Source organism: Elephas maximus, chromosome 14 (genome assembly GCF_024166365.1).
Source record: "Elephas maximus indicus isolate mEleMax1 chromosome 14, mEleMax1 primary haplotype, whole genome shotgun sequence".
NCBI lineage: Eukaryota > Metazoa > Chordata > Mammalia > Proboscidea > Elephantidae > Elephas > Elephas maximus.
The window spans coordinates 27,894,278-27,912,876 of NC_064832.1; positions in this window are offsets into that span (position 1 = coordinate 27,894,278).

An 18,599-nucleotide genomic window follows, 5' to 3' on the forward strand; every position below is an offset into this window, starting at 1 on the left:
GCCAATCTTGGATTCATCAGCCTGTGGATCTTGGGTTCATTCGCTCCTGTAGCTACATGAGTCAGGAGAAGTCTCCCATCTGATGTCTGACCCACAGACTTGGGACTTGCCAGACCCTACAACCATGTAAGCCATTTCCTTGAAATAAATCTCTCTGAATATGTATATGTATGATTCACTGGTTTTCCTTCTCTAGAGAACCCAGCCCAAGACACTGGCAAATTGTTAACTTTAGCTGAAACAGAGCAACCCATTATCCTGTTTAAAACTGAAAATACTCTCTGCCTGTCCCCAGCCTCTTAAACTTGCTGTATTTTTTTTCTTTTATTACTCATTTCCTTCTAACAAAGTTTATAATTTGTGTATTTATTCTTTTTATTGTTCATTGTCTTCCCCCAATAAATCCACAGGGCAGGAATTTTGTCTGTTCTATTCACTGGTGTATCCCAACCACTTAGTCCAGGGCTTGACATGAAGTTGGCACTATATGAGTATTTACTGAATGTAACTGTAGACATGGTGTTGACCAAGTGGCCCTGCATGGCCTAGGTTTGAACCTTGGCTCACACACTCAAACACCGTACCATGGATATATGACTTGATCCCCTTGTAGTTCAGGTTATCATTTACCTGTAATAGGGTATTGTAACAACCCAAAAAGATGATGTATGTAAAGCTTGCAACCCAGTGTCTACACATAGGAGTCTCTTCCATGTTCTTTTCTTTCCTCTCTGATTCCCTCTGACAGCATGTTAAACTGACCTGAACAAGAAGACTATCAGTAATCAAGGTTGATCAGAGAGAAGTTCCTGCATTTTTTGTAAAGGCACTTAGTGTCATTTGATTACCTCTTGACTTGTGAATCTAAGAGGATCCCCATCCACCAACAACCTTTTACCCTGTTTTGTTCTTCTTGATAGTACATATCTGTCATTACCTGGAAGTATAAACCATGTTTATTTTTTTCCTTGTTTATCACGTCTTTTTCCCATCAGAACATAAACTCCACGCAGGCAAAGTCCTTGTCTATCCTGTTTATTACCATATCAGCAATTTCCAGACCAATCCCTGGCTTATATAAAGGCTCAATAAATACTTTTGAGTGAACGAATTAATTAAAATAATTAGCAACTGTCTTAGTTACCTAAAAAAAAAAAAACTGGCTTTAAAGAACAGAAATTTATTTTCCCACAGTTCTGGAGGTTCAAAGTCCAAATCAGGGTCTCAGTTGTGTTGATTACTTCCTCACCAGTGGCCCCAGGCATTCCTTGGTTCCTTGGTGTTCCTTAAGTTGTCCCATAACATCTGTCTTCCCCTCCATGTGTGTGTCTCTATGTCTATTCTGGTGTTTTTATAATTCAGAAGTGATTAGGTTTAGGATCCACCTTATACTGGCATGGCCTCATTAACATAACAAAAGAAAAACCATACTTCCAAACAGGATCATATCCACAGGTACAAGGGCCAGGAATTCAACACATCTTTGAGCTGACACAATTCAATCCATAACACTACAGGCACTGTGCTTATTACTGGGCACCCCAATGTAAACAAGACATAGTTCCCGCCCTCAAGAAGTTTGCAGTTTAGTTAGAAGGTGATTTATAAACAAATTATTAAATATAGTGTGAGATGCACAATAAAAAATTAAAACCAAAAAAAAAAAAAAAAACCCAAACACGTTGCCATCAAGTCAATTCCAACTCATAGCAACCCTACAAGACAGAGTAGAACTGCCCCATAGGGTTTCCAAGGAGCAGCTAGTGGATTTGAATTGCTGACCTTTTGGTTAGCAGCCGTAGATTGCTGTAGCTCTTAACCACTGTGCCAACAGCTCCTACAATAAAGGAATTATTAAATCTATCTGGAGGTACTGGTCAGTTTCATAAGAAAGGGTCCCTTACAAATTTTTGAAAATAACTAGTTTGTCCCATATAAAAAGAGGGAAAGGGGATAATAAAGTTCCAGAAGTAGGACACATAAAGTTGTATTATGGAAAGTCAACGGCAGAGCGTGGCAGGAGAGGAGCCAGAGAGGGGAGAGATGATGGAGACTTGTTAAAACGTCATGCTTAGGCTTTATTCTAGAGGCAGTAGAAGCCACTAAAAGATTTTACACAGGGATGGGACATGGCTGGATATTCATTTTAGAGAGTTGATATGACCCTGGCATGGCAGGAAGTCAGAAAAGGAACCTTGGAGCACACTCACTATGGGCATGAAACCAAGCATTCTGTCTTTGTGTGATGAGGGTTAAACGGGAACTAGAAACAAAAAGCTGCATGAAATTAACAAACTCGGAGATTCTCGATCTCTGGTCTAACACTTTTAAAGAAGGTTTTATCAGGGTTCTGATCATTTGGGTTTTAGAACAGCTACTTGGGTTAGGATACTTACATTGGATATGGAATAATTAGCTATTCGACTCAGGCCTTAACATTCCACATTTCAAATTCCTTTTTATCTATGTAACTGTCCTAGCCTATACTTTAATTGACCCACTAGTAACAAAGTAGGTGTCTATTAAGCTGGGACTAGTTCATATTATTTGAATGAGTGTATTCTGTGTGGCAGAAAGAGAAAGGCTTGGTCATTGAGGCCAGATTACAAATCACTCTCTCAAATCCAGACTTCACAGGGAAAAAAAATTAATATCGATGTCTGATGAGGACCCTCATCAGAACACTTTGAAACCAGCTTTAAAAAACGGGTCCTCTAACAACTTTGTTTTCGCAGTTCCTTCCCTCCATTCCACATTTCATGCCGAGTGCATGCTGTGTACACTAGGTTCCATGTTGCTCAAGGACAGCAGTCACTCCTGACTTCTCTTGGCTGCTTTCCTGCAACATTCGGTCAATGAACTGGCAAATGACTTTTTCTCCATTCGGTCTATGAATGTGACAGCAAATGCTATTTACTGAAGAAGAGCACAGTAGCACAGTTACTACCCTGTGTCAACACACCAAATGGCTGGAGAAAATGATGAATGGCTTTCTACCAAAGTTTAGTCGTCAACCTTACCAAAAGCATGAAATAGAATTTTTCATTGTCACTTATAAAACAATTGCAATGTTGAGTTTGAATATCACGTTGTTGTTGGTTACCGTCAAATCAGCTCTGCCTCATGGTGACCTTATGTAGAACAGAACAAAACATTGCCTGGTTCTGTGCCACCTTCACCACCATTGGTATGTTTGAGTCCATTGTTGTGTCAATCCATCTCTTGGAGGGCTTCCCTCTTTTCTCTGATCCTCTAATTTACAAGTAGGACGTACTTCCCCAGTAACTGGTCCCTCCCAAAGACATGTTTTATAATATATCAAATAGAATATAGGTTAATGAGGCTTATACTCAGGTGCTTCTCTGCTATGATATCATTGTAGGTCTTTCACAGGACAAAGTATTACTGTACTTTTAATCACAGTACAGCTATAATTAAAAATGTCAACGTTTTCTTCAAGTTGTCCTCAAAGGTTGTAGAATCTCTGTCTGCCATCCCTGCAATTAGACTAACAGCTGGCTAAAAAACAAATTAGGGGATAGGAAGTGGAGAGTTCTACTAGCAAATCAAATAGGGATTTGATTTGAATTAAGCATTCAACCTTCTGGTAAAGAAATCTGCTCTAATTGTACCCTGCCATTTACATATTTGAATTATGATGTTGGCAAAGAATACTGAATATACTATGGACTGCCAAAAGAATGAACAAATCTGTCTTGGAAGAAGTACAGCCAAAATGCTCCTTAGAAGCAAAGATGGAGAGACTTCATCTCACTTACTTTGGATATGTTATTAGGAGGGGCCAGTCTCTGGAGAAGAACATTATGCTTGGTAAAGTAAAGGGTCAACGAAAAAGAAGAAGACCCTTAACGAGATGGATCGACACAGTGGCTACAACAATGAGCTCAAATAGCAATGATTGTGAGAGTGGCGCAGAACTGGGCAGCATCTCATTCTGTTGTACATAGGGTCACTATGAGTCAGAACCAACTTCACGGCACATAACAACAATTTATGTATGTAAAATGTGTTAAAAGGAATATATATATTACGTACCCATCTAGCTGTTTTTGGAGTTCTTTCTCATTAGGCTATTTTCAATGGAATCCATAGGGTTCAAGTTAATGATTGAAGGAGTTGCCCCATGCCAGAGAAAGGTCCCTGTGAGCAACCAGTAAGACATGGTTTATGCGCCCTTCATTTATTTTATTTTGTCCAAGCAAACAGTTGGCGAGAGCAGACATTTCCTATTGCCTGGGCAATGTTTTAATCACTGTTTAAATATTTGCCATCCTGTCTTTGTTTTGGTTAGAATTGCTGAGTTAATGTGATACAGATTTGTACCTTCTGCTAAGTGAAATACAGATTTCATCGAAACTACAGCCATGCTCACTGGAAGTAGTTTCCCCACCTCCTTGCCCCGATTACTTGCCTTTCATTTTATGCATTGTATTAATCTTCTTTATATCTTCTCAATGCCTACAGGTTACTGACAAATTGCCTCGAGGCAGTTCTAACACATTAAGTTTCAGCAAACCTGACCCTATGTACGACTCATTGCAAAATTCTAAGGACCCTTAAGTCAATTTCTCTGAGTGCCAGCACAGAAAAATATCAGTTCCAGGCAAGAGCCCTCACCACCTGACGGACATTCTAAGGTCAAGGTAAATGAATTTCTGGCCTCAGGTCAGTTTCTGATGGACAATGGGTTTGTGCCAAGGACCCCATCTATTAGCTAAGCTCCCTAGAGGCTCAACTGGGTCCAGGCTAGCCTGGTCCCTGTGTAACCTGATTTTCCCCAAGCCTTACCAGCCAGAGTGTGATTAAAAGGTCACATTAACAGTAATAACTCAAATAACACTAGCTCTTGCTCCCACCTGCTAATAGAAGACCTCTGGCTTCAATTTTTAGTAAAAGTACACTTCCAGTTGTAAATAGACAAATACATAAATCCAGTGGGAGCTGGGAAAGGAACAAATATCAGTGACTGAGATCATGTCCACTACTTCCCTTCCTCTCTAATAACCAAGATTCTGTTCTTGGGTCAAGCTCATCATGCTCTGCAGTTCTTTCCTCAGGATGAGCTCTCACTCAAGTATCTCCTCAGTTCTCAGAGAAGAGGTTTTCAGTAGACCCCTCCACAGAACTGTCAGATATACCAGACAGCCTGTTCTGAATCACACTTAGACTGTACTAGAAATAACTGCTCACTCCTCTGAAAAAACTTGGTTGAAATTCAACATTTTGGGGCTTTTTATCCTAATAATTGCATATTAGGTAATTCCTACCAAACCTTCTACTAAAGACTACTAGAAAAACTGGATAAAATATTTAAAACATTTTTTCAACTTCTGAAAAAAAAAAATGGCATAAGAAAATTAATACGGTAGAAAATAATTATCATAACAGAACCCAAGAGAAGACATAAGCAGAAAAAAAAAAAAAATGAGAAGAGTCCTACAATAGCCCCAGATTACTGACTTGAAAGAGTTTCAGGCCATAGCACAGTAAGGAAATATTCAGATGGAGCCCAGTAGACTTCCTATAGTGAAGAGATGAAGCTAAGAATTTGGAAAAACCAACATGACTAAAGTTGGAATCACAGAGTACTAGAGAAGAAAGAGCTGCAGGGACAGAGAATACTGGATATCTGTAGAGGGGTTCATTTGAACATTCAGCAGAATACTGACTAAGTACATGCATGTGAGGAAACTAGTAGAAGCCAGGGAAAAATTTATCTAAAAGAATTACAAGGAACATTGCCTGGAGCTCATACAAGGACAAGAAAATTGACAGTTGCCACCAGCCAGGATAGGAAAACCTCATAATTCACAGGGAGCTGGACAGAATATTCAGAAAGGTCTTGCCTTAGTTGTAAGACATAATTATCCCTAGACTAAACAATATTTTGGTCCCACCTAACAAATCTTAAAAGACGTAAAAGGATCAAACAGGTTCTAAGTAATTTAACTGCATCCTGGAACAAAGCTCAAGAAATTTATAGGAATAAAATAATAACCAACACCCAATGAGGTAAAATTTACTCCTGTCCTTTAATCAAAAATTATTGGGCATGCATAGAAATACGAAAAGAGTGAAGAGAAAAACCAGTGGAAACCAACTCAAAACTGTCACAGATGTTAGAACTAGCAGCCAAGGGCATTTACAAAGCTATTATATCTGTATTCCATATGTTCAAAAAGTTAAGTATAGACATGGAAGATATAAAAAAAGATCCAAACTGACCTTCTAGAGTTGAAAATTGATGTCTGAGATGAAAAGTACACTGAAAAGGATTAACAGCATAGAAGACATTGTAAAATAAAATATCACTGAAATGAATGAGACAAAAAACCAAAAAAAAAAAAAAGAACAGAGTGTTAGTAAGCTCCAGAACAACTTCAAACACTCTGTAGTTGTTGTTGTTAGCTGCCACTGAGTTGGCTGCTGACTCATGGCGACTCCATGCACAATGGGAAAAAGGTTGCTGAGTCCTGTGCCATCCCCATCATAAGTTGTAGATCAAACCATTGTGATTCACAGGGCTTCCATGGGCTAGTTTTTCGAAGTAGATTACCAAGCCTTTCTTCCTAGTCCACTTTAGTCTGAAAGCTCCAGTGAAACCAGAATCATGGCAACACACAAGTTACCAATTATAGATGGACAGTGGCTGCGCATGAAGGGCACTGGCTGAGACCCCTGCATGTAAGGTCAGCATTCTACCATTGAGCCACTAATGTCCCATCAAAAAGATTAATATACATAAAATTGAAGTCCCCAGAGAAGAACAGAGAGAGGAGGCAATAATTCCAAAATAATGCCAAAGAAATAATGGACAAAAATTTTTCCTAACTTAATGAAAACCATAAATCCACATACCCAAGATACTCAACAAACCCCAAGAACAAGAAACATAAAGAAAACTACACCAAAACACATCATAATCACTGCTCAAAGCCAGTGATAGAGAATTATAAGAATGGTCACAGAAAAAGACATGCTATGTGCAGAGGAAGAAAGGTAAGAAGGGCAGCAAATTTCCTGTTGGAAACAATGAAAGTGAGAAGACACTGAAGTAACATCTTTAAAACAGAATAAAAAAAGCTATCAATCTAGAATTCTATACCCAGTGATAATATCTTTCAAAAACAAAGGTATACACATTTTCAGATATAAACTGAATGAATTCATCAACAGCAAACCCACACTACATAAATATTAAAGATGTCCTTGAAGCAGAAGGAAAATAATACCAGATGTAAATATGGATCTAAACAAAGGAATGAAGAGCACTATATATGGCAGCTATATTAGTAAGTATACTAGATGTTTCTCCTAACATTTAAATCTCTGTAAAACATAATCCATGGTTTAAACGAAACTAATAGTAAGGTACTGTGAGGCTTGTAATATATGATTAAATAAAAATGTATGGCAACAATAGGAGGAAGGCCAAGAGGGGGGAAATGGAAGTACATTATTGCAGGGTTTCCTATACTACATGTGAAGCAGTATAATATCATCTAAAAGCAGACAGTGATCAGTTAAATGTGCATACCAAACTATAAAGAAACCATGAAAATAATAAAAGAAATATGGTTAGTCAAGATAGGAAATAAAATGGAATAAAAACAGAAAAAACTCTGTGATGGTTAATTTTATGCATCAGCTTGACTAGGCTATGTTCTCAGTGGTTCAGCCAGATACTGGACTGGTTGCTGTTTTTGTGATGTATGTGATCTGTTGAGTTCAACCTGTCAGTTGAAATGGGGGTTTACTTGGAGGTATGGCCTGCCTCCAGGATATAAACTGATATTCTGGCAACGCTCGCTCTCTCTCTCTCTGGGCCCTACATTCATCTCGTCACCTGACCCCTGGATATTGGGACATAAGCCTGTAGAAGTCTCTGGCCTGCTGCCTGACCTGCATTTTTTGGATTCACCAGGTCCTGCAATCCCATGAGCCATCAGAGGTCTCCAGCTTGCCACCTGACCTAAGATTTGGGACTTGCCAGTCCCCACAATAGCATGAGCCATTTCCTTGAAGTAAATATATATTTACATATATGTCTCCCTGGTTTTGCCCCTCTAGAGACCCTAACTAAGACAAATTCAATCAAAGAAAAGGCAGAAAAGAAGGGAAACAGAAATGCAATGAGACAAATAGAAAAGTGATATATTTAAACTTATCATCAATAATCACAATGTAAGTGGTCTAAACATTTCAATCAAATGGCAGATATTTTCAGATAGGATAAAAAAAAGCAAGTTGCAACTATATATTACCGATAATAAACACACCACACACACACACACACACACCCACACCCACTTCTTACTTACGAACATGATTCGGTTCCAAAGACCAGATTGTTATACAAAAATCGGCATTATGCGAAAATGGAAGATTTTTTTCCTGTTTTCAGACCATCCATTTGTCAAATTTTTTAATTTAGAAAATATGATCACAGAGGTAATAATAGCTAAGATTTACTGATATGCTCATCACTGTGACGAGTCCACTTATGGATTATTCCTCTGTAGAGAAGGTGGCTTGGAGGGACAAAGCTGGATAAAGTTGGGCTGCCAGACTGGAGCACCCATGGCTTAACCACTTCACCTTCCTCCTGTGCTGGGTCAGAGCATCCCTCTCAGAGCCACCTCCAGGTCTCCACTCCTACCCCTGCAAGCCCTGCATTCTTGACTCTGAGCCTGCTCTGCCCTCTACGCCTGCCAAGTCACCGAGACTTGGGGCTTCCTGAGAGGTGTCTGGGAGCCTGGCAGTGCACCCAGGCCCAATGAGCGGAGGCTTCAGGCCCAGTTCGTCTAATTTTGGGATGTCATTAAACTCATACACATTACTTTCAAACACTGTCTCTGATGTCTCTTTCTTTCCTCCCTTCCTACCCCACAGCAATTTTGAACTGCAGGACCTCAGGTCACCTAGAAGCTGGGAACCCAGAACAGGAGCCTACTGGCTCAGTGCTGCCTGAGCATTGCCCAGAGGCGGTGGCCAAAGAGGAGACTGGCTCTGCGCAGCAGCTAGACATGGCACCCCCACCAGCAGGAAGGAGTGAAGGGTACAAGGCAGCACAGCCCAGCTTCCTGGAGGCTGCTCACAGACCCTCCTCCAAGGAGGGGACGCTCTGCAACCACTGCCGCCATGCCCACTGCCTCATTAATGTGCAAAAAAGTCAGATGTTAGATTTTTTACTATTGTTGTAAATACCAAATGTCAGATAATGAGGTAGTCGATAACTGAGGAGTAGGTATATACATATATAGATAGAAAGATTAATATATAGTGAAACCTGTGAGAGGCAGAACTTAATAGGACTACCTTGATTTTCTGGGTCTTGGAAGTGTTTCACCTTAGACAGGGTAGAGTATTTCCAATTTTATATCACTTGTTTTTGTGGAAAATATTTGAGTTTTCCTTCTTTGACATGTTTCTGTCTTACATAGATTCTGGCTTTCACAGGTATGTGTGTATATGTGTACAAGTGATTGGAGTACCAGAACAGGGAGGGATAAGACAAAATACAGAGAGAATTGCTGAAGATTTGTTGGCAGAAAACTTCCCTGATATCACGAAAGATGAGAAGATATCTATCCAAGATGCTCATCAAACTCCACATAAGGTAGATGTTAAAAGAAAGTCACCAAGACATATTATAATCAAACTTGCCAAAACCAAAGATAAAGAGAGAATTATAAGAGCAGCGAAGGATAAACGAAGAGTACCCAACAAAGGAGAGCTAGTAAGAATAAGCTCGGACTACTTGGCAGAAAACGTGCAACCAAGAAGGCAATGGGATGACATATTTAAAAAACTGAAGGAAAAAAACTGCCTGCCAACAATCATATATCCAGCAAAACTGTCTCTTACATATGAACGTGAAATTAAGACATTTCCAGATAAACACAATTTAAGGAAGTCGTAAAAACCAAACCAAAACTACAAGAAATACTAAAGGCAGTTCGTTGGTTAGAAAATCAATAACATCAGGTATCAATCCAAGAATAGAACACTGGGCAGAGCAACCAGAAGTCAACCCAGAAAGGGAAATTCAAAAAAACAAAGATTATATATATATAAAAAAAAGCCCAAACAGGGTAACAGCGGTGTTATTATATAAAAGAAGACAACATTAAAATAATAAAGAGGGGCTAAGAAATGTAATCATACACCTTCCATATGGAGAGGAAGATACGGCGATGCAAAGACATAAAAGTAATTTTTAAATTTAGAAAAATAGGGGTAAATAATAAGGTAACCACAAAGGAGACAAACTATCCTACTCATCAAAATAAAACACAAGGGAAAAATACAGACGCAGCAGAAACAAAATCAACAACAACAAATAGGAGGAGAGGACAGTATATAAAGAAAATCTACTCAGCACATAAAATCAAGTGGGAAGAAGAAACTGTCAATACACAAAAAAACACATCAAAATGATAGCACTAAATTATACCTATCCATAATTACCCTGAATGTAAATGGACTAAATGCACCAATAAAGAGACAGAGAGTGACAGAATGGATTAAAAAACAAGATCCGTCTATATGCTGCCTACAGGAAACACACCTTAGACTTAGAGACACAAACAAACTAAAACTGAAAGGATGGAAAAAAATATATCAAGCAAACAACAATCAAAAAAGAGCAGGAGTAGCAATATTCATTTCTGACAAAATAGACTTTAAAGTTAAATCCATCAGAAAGGATAAGGACGGACAGTATAAAATGATTAAAGGGACAATACACCAAGAAGATATAACCATACTAAATATTTACATACCCAGTGACAGGGCTGCAAGATATATAAAACAAACTCTATCGGCATCGAAAAGTGAGATAGACAGCTCCACGGTAATAGTAGGAGACTTCAACACACCACTTTCAGTGAAGGACAGGACATCTAGAAAGAAGCTCAATAAAGACACGGAAGATCTAAATGCCACAAGCAACCAACTTGACCTCGTAGACATATACAGAACACTCCACCCCACAGCAGCCAACTATACTTTCTTTTCTAGTGCACATGGAACATTCTCTACAATAGACCACATATTAGGCCATAAAGCAAGCCTTAGTAGACTCCAAAATATTGAAATATTACAAGCATCTTCACTGACCATAAGGCCATAAAAGTGGAAAACATTAAGAGGAAAAGCAGGGAAAAGAAATCAAACACTTGGAAACCAACAATATCCTGCTCAAAAAAGACTGAATTATAGAAGACATCAAGGATGGAATAAAGAAATTCAGAGAATCCAATGAGAATGAAAACACTTCCTATCAGAACCTTTGGGACACAGCAAAAGCAGTGCTCAGAGGCCAATTTATATCAATAAATGCACACATCCAAAAAGAAGAAAGGGCCAAAATCAAAGAATTATCCCTACAACTTGAACAAATGGAAAGAGAACAACAAAACAAACCCTCAGGCACCAGAAGAAATAATAAAAATTAGAGCTGAACTACATGAAATAGGAAACAGAAAAACAATTGAAAGAATTCACAGGACCGAATGCCGGTTTTTTGAAAAAATCAACAAAATTGATAAACCACTGGCCAAAATGACAAAAGAAAAACAGGAGAGGAAGCAAATAACCCTAATAAGAAATGAGAGGGGCGATGTTACAGCAGACCCAACTGAAATTAAAAGAACCATATCAGATAACTACAAAAAACTATACTCAAACAAATTTGAAAATCTAGAAGAAATGGATGAATTCCTAGAAACACACTACCTACCTAAACTAACACAAACAGAGGTCGAGCAACTAAACAGACCCATAACAAAAGAAGAGATTGAAAAGGTAATCAAAAAACTCCCAACAAAAAAAGCCCTGGTCCGGAAGGATTCACTACAGAGATCTACCAAACTTTCAGAGAAGAGTTGACACCACTAGAGCATAGAAAAGGATGGAATACTATCAAACTCATTCTGTGAAGCCACTATACCCCTGATACCAAAACCAGGTAAAGACACCACAAGAAAAGAAAATTATAGACCTATATCCGTAATGAATGTAGATGCAAAAATCCTCAACAAAACTCTAGCCAACAGAATTCAACAATATATCAAAAAAATAATTCACCATGACCAAGTGGGATTCATACCAGGTATGCAAGGATGGTTCAACAGCAGAAAAACAATTAATGTAATCCACCACATAAATAAAACAAAAGACAAGAATCACATGATTTTATCAATTGATGCAGAAAAGTTCAACATTCATTCATGAGAAAAACTCTCAGCAAAACAGGAATAGAAGGAAAATTCCTCAATGTAATAAAGGGCATTTATACAAAGCCAACAGCCAACACCACCCTAAATGCAGAGAGCCTGAAAACATTCTCACTGAGATCGGGAACCAGGCAAGGATGCCCTTTATCACCACTCTTATTCAACATTGTGCTGGAAGTCCTAGCCAGAGCAATTAGGCTACATAAAGAAATAAAGGGCATCCAGATTGGCAAGGAAGAAGTAAAAGTATCTCTGTTTGCAGATGACATGATCTTATACACAGAAAACCCTAAAGAAACCTCCAGAAAACTACTGAAACTAATAGAAGAGTTCAGTAGAGTATCAGGATGCAAGATAAACAAACAAAAATCAGTTGGATTCCTCTACACCAACAAAAAGAACATCGAAGAGGAAATCACCAAATCAATGCCATTTACAGTAGCCCCCAAGAAGATAAAATACTTAGGAATAAATCTTACCAGTGATGTAAAAGACTTATACAAAGAAAACTACAGTACCTTCCTGTAAGAAACCAAAAGAGACTTACGTAACTGGAAGAACATACCTTGCTCGTGGATAGGAAGACTTAACATTATAAAAATGTCTATTCTACCAAAAGCGATCCATACATTTAATGCAATTCCGATCCAAATCCCAATGACATTCTTTAATGAGATGGAGAAACAAATCACCAACTTCATACAGAAGGAAAAGAGGCCCCAGATAAATAAGGCACTACTGAAAAAGAGGAACAAAGTGGGAGGCCTTACTTTACCTGATTTTAGAACCTATTATACCACCACAGTAGTCAAAACAGCCTGGTACTGGTAGAAAAACAGATACATGGACCAATGGAATAGAATTGAGAATCCAGACATTAAGTCCATCCACATATGAGCAGTTGATATTTGACAAAGGCCCCAAAACAGTTAAATGGGGGAAAAGACAGTCTTTTTAACAAATGGTCCTGGCATAACTGGATACCCATCTGCAAAAAAAAGAAACAAGACCCATACCTCACTCCATGCACAAAAACTAACTCAAAATGGATCAAAGACCTAAATAAAAAAACCTTAAAAAAGTCTAAAACAATAAACATCATGGAAGAAAAAATAGGGACAATGTTAGGAGCCCTAATACATGGCATAAACAGTATACAAAATACTATAAGGAATGTAGAAGAAAAACTAGATAACTGGGAGCTCCTAAAAATCAAACACCTATGCTCATCCAAAGACTTCACCAAAAGAGTAAAAAGACTACCTACAGACTGGGAAGAAGTTTTTAGCTTTGACATTTCTGATCAGTGCCTGATCTCTAAAATCTACATGATATTGCAAAAACTCAACAACAAAAAGACAACCCAATTAAAAAATGGGCAAAAGATATGAATAGACACTTCACTCAAGAAGACATTCAGGTAGCTAACAGGTGTATCAGGAGATGTTCATGATCATTAGCCATTAGAGAAATGCAAATCAAAACTATAATGAGATTTCATCTCACTCCAACAAGGCTGGCATTAATCCAAAAAACACAAAATAATTAATGTTAGAGAGGCTGTGGAGAGATTGGAACACTTATACACTGCTGGCGGGAATGTCAAATGGTAGAACCACTTTTGAGATCGATTTGGCGCTTCCTTAAAAAGCTAGAAATAGAACTACCATACACTCCACCAATCCCACTCCTTGGAATATATCCTAGAGAAATAAGAGCCTTTACATGAACAGATATATGCACACCCATGTTTACTGCAGCACTATTTACAATAGCAAAAAGTTGGAAGCAACCAAGGTGCCCATCAATGGATGAATGCATAAATGAATTATGGTATATTCACACAATGGAATATTACGCATCAATAAAGAACAGTGTGGAATCTGTGAAACATTTCCTAACATGGAGGAACCTGGAAGGCATTATGCTGAGTGAAATTAGTTACAAAAGGACAAATATTGTATAAGACCACTATTATAAGAACTTGAGAAACAGTTTAAACTGAGAAGAAAACATTCTTTCGTGGTTACAAGAGGGGGGAGGGAGGGAGGATGGGAGAGGGGCATTCACTAATTAGATAGTAGATAAGAACTACTTTAGGTGAAGGGAAAGACAGCCCACAATACAGGGGATGTCAGCACAATTGGACTAAACCAAAAGCAAAGAAGTTTCCTGAATAAACCAAATGCTTCGAAGACCAGCGTAGGAAGGACAGGTGTCTGGGGACCATGGTTTCAGGGGACATCTAAGTCAACTGGCATAATAAAATCTATTCAGAAAACTTTCTGCATCCTACTTTGAAGAGTGGCGTCTGGGGTCTTAAACGTTAGCAAGCAGCCATCTAAGATGCATCAATTGGTCTCAACCCACCTGGATCAAAGGAGAATGAAGAACACCAAGGATACAAGGCGATTACGAACCCAAGAGATAGAAAGGGCCACATGAACTACAGACTACATCATCCTGAGACCAGAAGAACTAGATGGTGTCCAGCTACAACCGATGACTCCCCTGACAGGGAACACAGCAGAAAACCCCTGAGGGAGCAGGAGAGCAGTGGGATGCAGACCCCAAATTCTCATAAGACCAGACTTAATGGTCTGACTGAGACTAGACTAGAAGGACCCTGGCAGTCATGGCCCCCAGACCTTATGTTGGCCCAGGACAGGAACCATTCCTGAAGTCTACTCTTCAGACATGGATTGGACTGTACAATGGGTTGGAGGGGGATGCTGGTGAGGAGTGAGCTTCTTGGATCAGGTGGACACTTGGTACTATGTTGGCATCTTCTGCCTGGAGAGGAGGTGAGAGGGAGGAGGGGGTTAGAAGCTGGCGTAATAGACACGAAAAGAGAGAGTGGAGGGAGAGATCGGGCTGTCTCATCAGGGGGAGAGTAATTGGGAGTGTGTAGCAAGGTGTATATGGGTTTCTGTGTGAGAGACTGACTTGATTTCTAACCTTTCACTTAAAGCACAATAAAAATTATTTTTAAAAAATGTGTAAGACACACAGAAAACAAATAGCAAAATGCCAAAACTAAATACTTCCTTGTTGGAAAATACTTTAAATGTAAATGGATTAAACCTCCAGTTAAAGGCAGAGATTGGCAGACTGGCTAAGAAAACATGATCCAACTATATGCTGTCTACGAGACTCACTTTAGTTCCAGACGCTGGTGGGTTGAAGGTGAAAGAATAAGAAAACATTCCACGCAAATAGCGGCCAAAAGAGAGCTCAGACTACGATATTAATATCAGACAATGTAGACTTTAAGTGAAAATGTGTTACAAAAAATAATGAAGGTCATTGTCTAATGACAAAAGGGTCAATTCATCAAGAAGATATAACAATTATAAATATATATGGACTTAACACAAATCCCAAAATATACAAGGCCAACATTGACAGAATGAACGGAGTAAGAGACAGTTCTCTAATAATAACTGGAGACTTAAATATACACTTTTAACAATGAACAGACTACCTAGACAGAAGATCAGTAAGTAAATAGAAGACATGAATGACACTATAAACCAACTAGACCTAACAGACATATGTAGAACGTTTCACCCAACAAGAGCACAATATATATTCATCTTCAATATAAATGGATCATTCTCCAGGATAGACCATAAGTTAGGTTACAAAACAAGTATCGACAAATTTTAAAAGACTGAAATCATACATGTCTTCTCCAAACACAATGAAATGAAACTGGAAAGCAATAACAGGGAGAAAACTAAAAATTTCACAAATGTATGCAAATTAAACAACACATTATTAAACAACCAATGGGTCAAAGAAGAAATCACAAGGGAAAATACTTACAGACCAATGCTGTGAAAACGCAAGTACAGCATACCAAAACTCACAGGATTCAGTGAAGGCACTGCTCAGAGGGAAAACGATAACTGTGAAGGTCTATATTGAAAAAGAAGATAGATCTCAAATCAATAACCTAAGGTATAAATCTTGAGGAACTAGACAAAAAAAGAACTAAACCCAAATCTACCAGAAGGAAAGAAATCATATGGATTAGGGCAGACAGTGAGTAGAAACACAATAGAGAGAATCAAGAAAATCAAACGATGGTGCTATTCTGACTTACAGCGACCCTATGAGACAGAGTGGACCTACCTGTGTGGTTTCCAAAGCTGTGATCGTCAAGGAGGCAGACTGCCAAATATTTCTCTCGGGGGAGTGGCTGGTGGATTTGAACCACCCACCTTTCCTTTAGCAGCCGAGTGCTTGACCACTGTGCCACCAGGGCTCCTTCATTTGTTATTAACCTGTTGCCATCAAGTTGATTCTGACTCATAGCGACCCTGTAGGACAGAGTAGAACTGCCCCATAGAGTTTTCGAGGAGCGCCTGATGGATTTGAGCTGCCGACCTTTTGGTTAGCAGTCGTAGCACTTAACCATTACGCCACCAGGGTTTTGTTATTTGGGAGATGCAAATCAAAACCACAATGAAATACTACGACTTCACCTCAACTAGAACGGCTATGATCAAAAAAAAGGAAAATAATAGGTTTCAGCAAGGATTTAGAGATTTTGGAGCCCTCATCCATTGCTGGTGGTAACGTAAAATGGTATAGCCTCTGTGAAAGTTTGGTAGTCCCTCAAAAAGCGAAACATAAAACTACCACATGACCCAACAATCCCAATCCTAGGTATATACCCAGAAGAAGTGAAAGCAGGAATACGAACAGAAACTTGTACACCAAGGTTCATTACAGCAGTATTTACAATAGCCAAAAGGGAAAAGCAGCCTAAATGCCCATGATGAACAGAAAAATGAATAAATAAATGTGGTATACACATACAATAGAATATTAGTCATGAAGAGAAATGAAGTCCTGATGAACCTAGAAAACATTATGTTGAATGAAATAAATCAGTCACAGAAAAACAAATACTGTATGATCCCACTTATATGAGAGATGTACAGAGGCAAATGTATAGAGACCAAAGCTTATTAGTGGTTACCAGGGAGAGGGAAAGGGGAAGTTTTTGCTTAGGGGGGAATGAGTTTCTGTTCATGGTGGTGGAATAATTTGGAAATGGATAGTGGTTAGGGTTGTACAATATGATGAACATAATCAGTGTCACAGAATTGTACACATAAAAAAATGTAGAATTGTCAAATGCTTTGTTACATATTTTTTATCACAATAAAACCACCACCAAAAAAAAAAAAAAATTCACCTACATGCCCAGATTACCTTTAAAAATTTTTGATGATTTAAAAATGTTAATAAAATTGACAAAACTTTAGCTAGACTAACAAGGAAAAAAAGAGAGAAGACACAACTAAAATCAGAAAAGAAAGTGTAGACATTACACCAACTTACAAAACTAAAACGAATTACAAGACGACACTGTGAACAACTGTACTCCAACAAATTAGACAACCTAGATGAAATGGACAAATTCCTAGAAACACATTAACTACCTAAATTGAGTCAAGAAGAAATAGGAAATCTCAACAGACCTATAACAAGCGAAGAGATTCAGCCAATAATCAAAGCCTCACAAAAAAGAAAAGTCCAGGACCAGATGGCTTCACTGGTAAAGTCTACCACACATTTAAAGAAGAATTAACCTCAATTCTTCTCAAATGCTTCCAAAAGATCAAAGAGGAGGAAATACTTCCTAACTCATCATGACACGGGCATTACCCTGATACCCTTATGTAAGGACAACCACACAAAAAAGAAAGCTACAAACCACTATTCCTTATGAATACAGATGCAAAAAATCTCAAATAAAATAGTAGCAGCTCGCATCTAACATCACATTAAGAGGCAGGCACTACTGTCCTCATGGAACTTTTCCAATTCAGGGAGGTAGGGAGAATAAATAAGAAAACAAACATCATTAAAAATCGTACGGAGCGAATGAACAAATGCTACTGCTTCTTTGTCAAAAAGAGACTGAACAGGAATATTATAGGAAAAAATAACTTGAGAAGCCACCTCTATGGAAGGTAGTCCTTAAATTCCTTAATAGAGAAGTTAAACAGCAGGCCAGAAAGATGCTATATTAAGATTCCTCATCTTAGCCCTTTATTTAAACCCCCCATGACCACACTATTAAAGCATGTAAGATGGAGAAAACCAGGTGTACTTCTGTATACATATCAAGATGGGTCCTTTCAAAGCACTGTATGTTTTGTTCCCTGTTTTGAAACTTACTATTTTATCTCTTATCTATATCCTTTTGTTTTCTTGAAGAGTTTATTTTGGACAGCGAACTTCTGTTGATTTCAACAGCTCAACTCATCAAGTATTTACTGAGTGTTTGCATATGACAGGCTTTGCTCTAGATACAAAGTT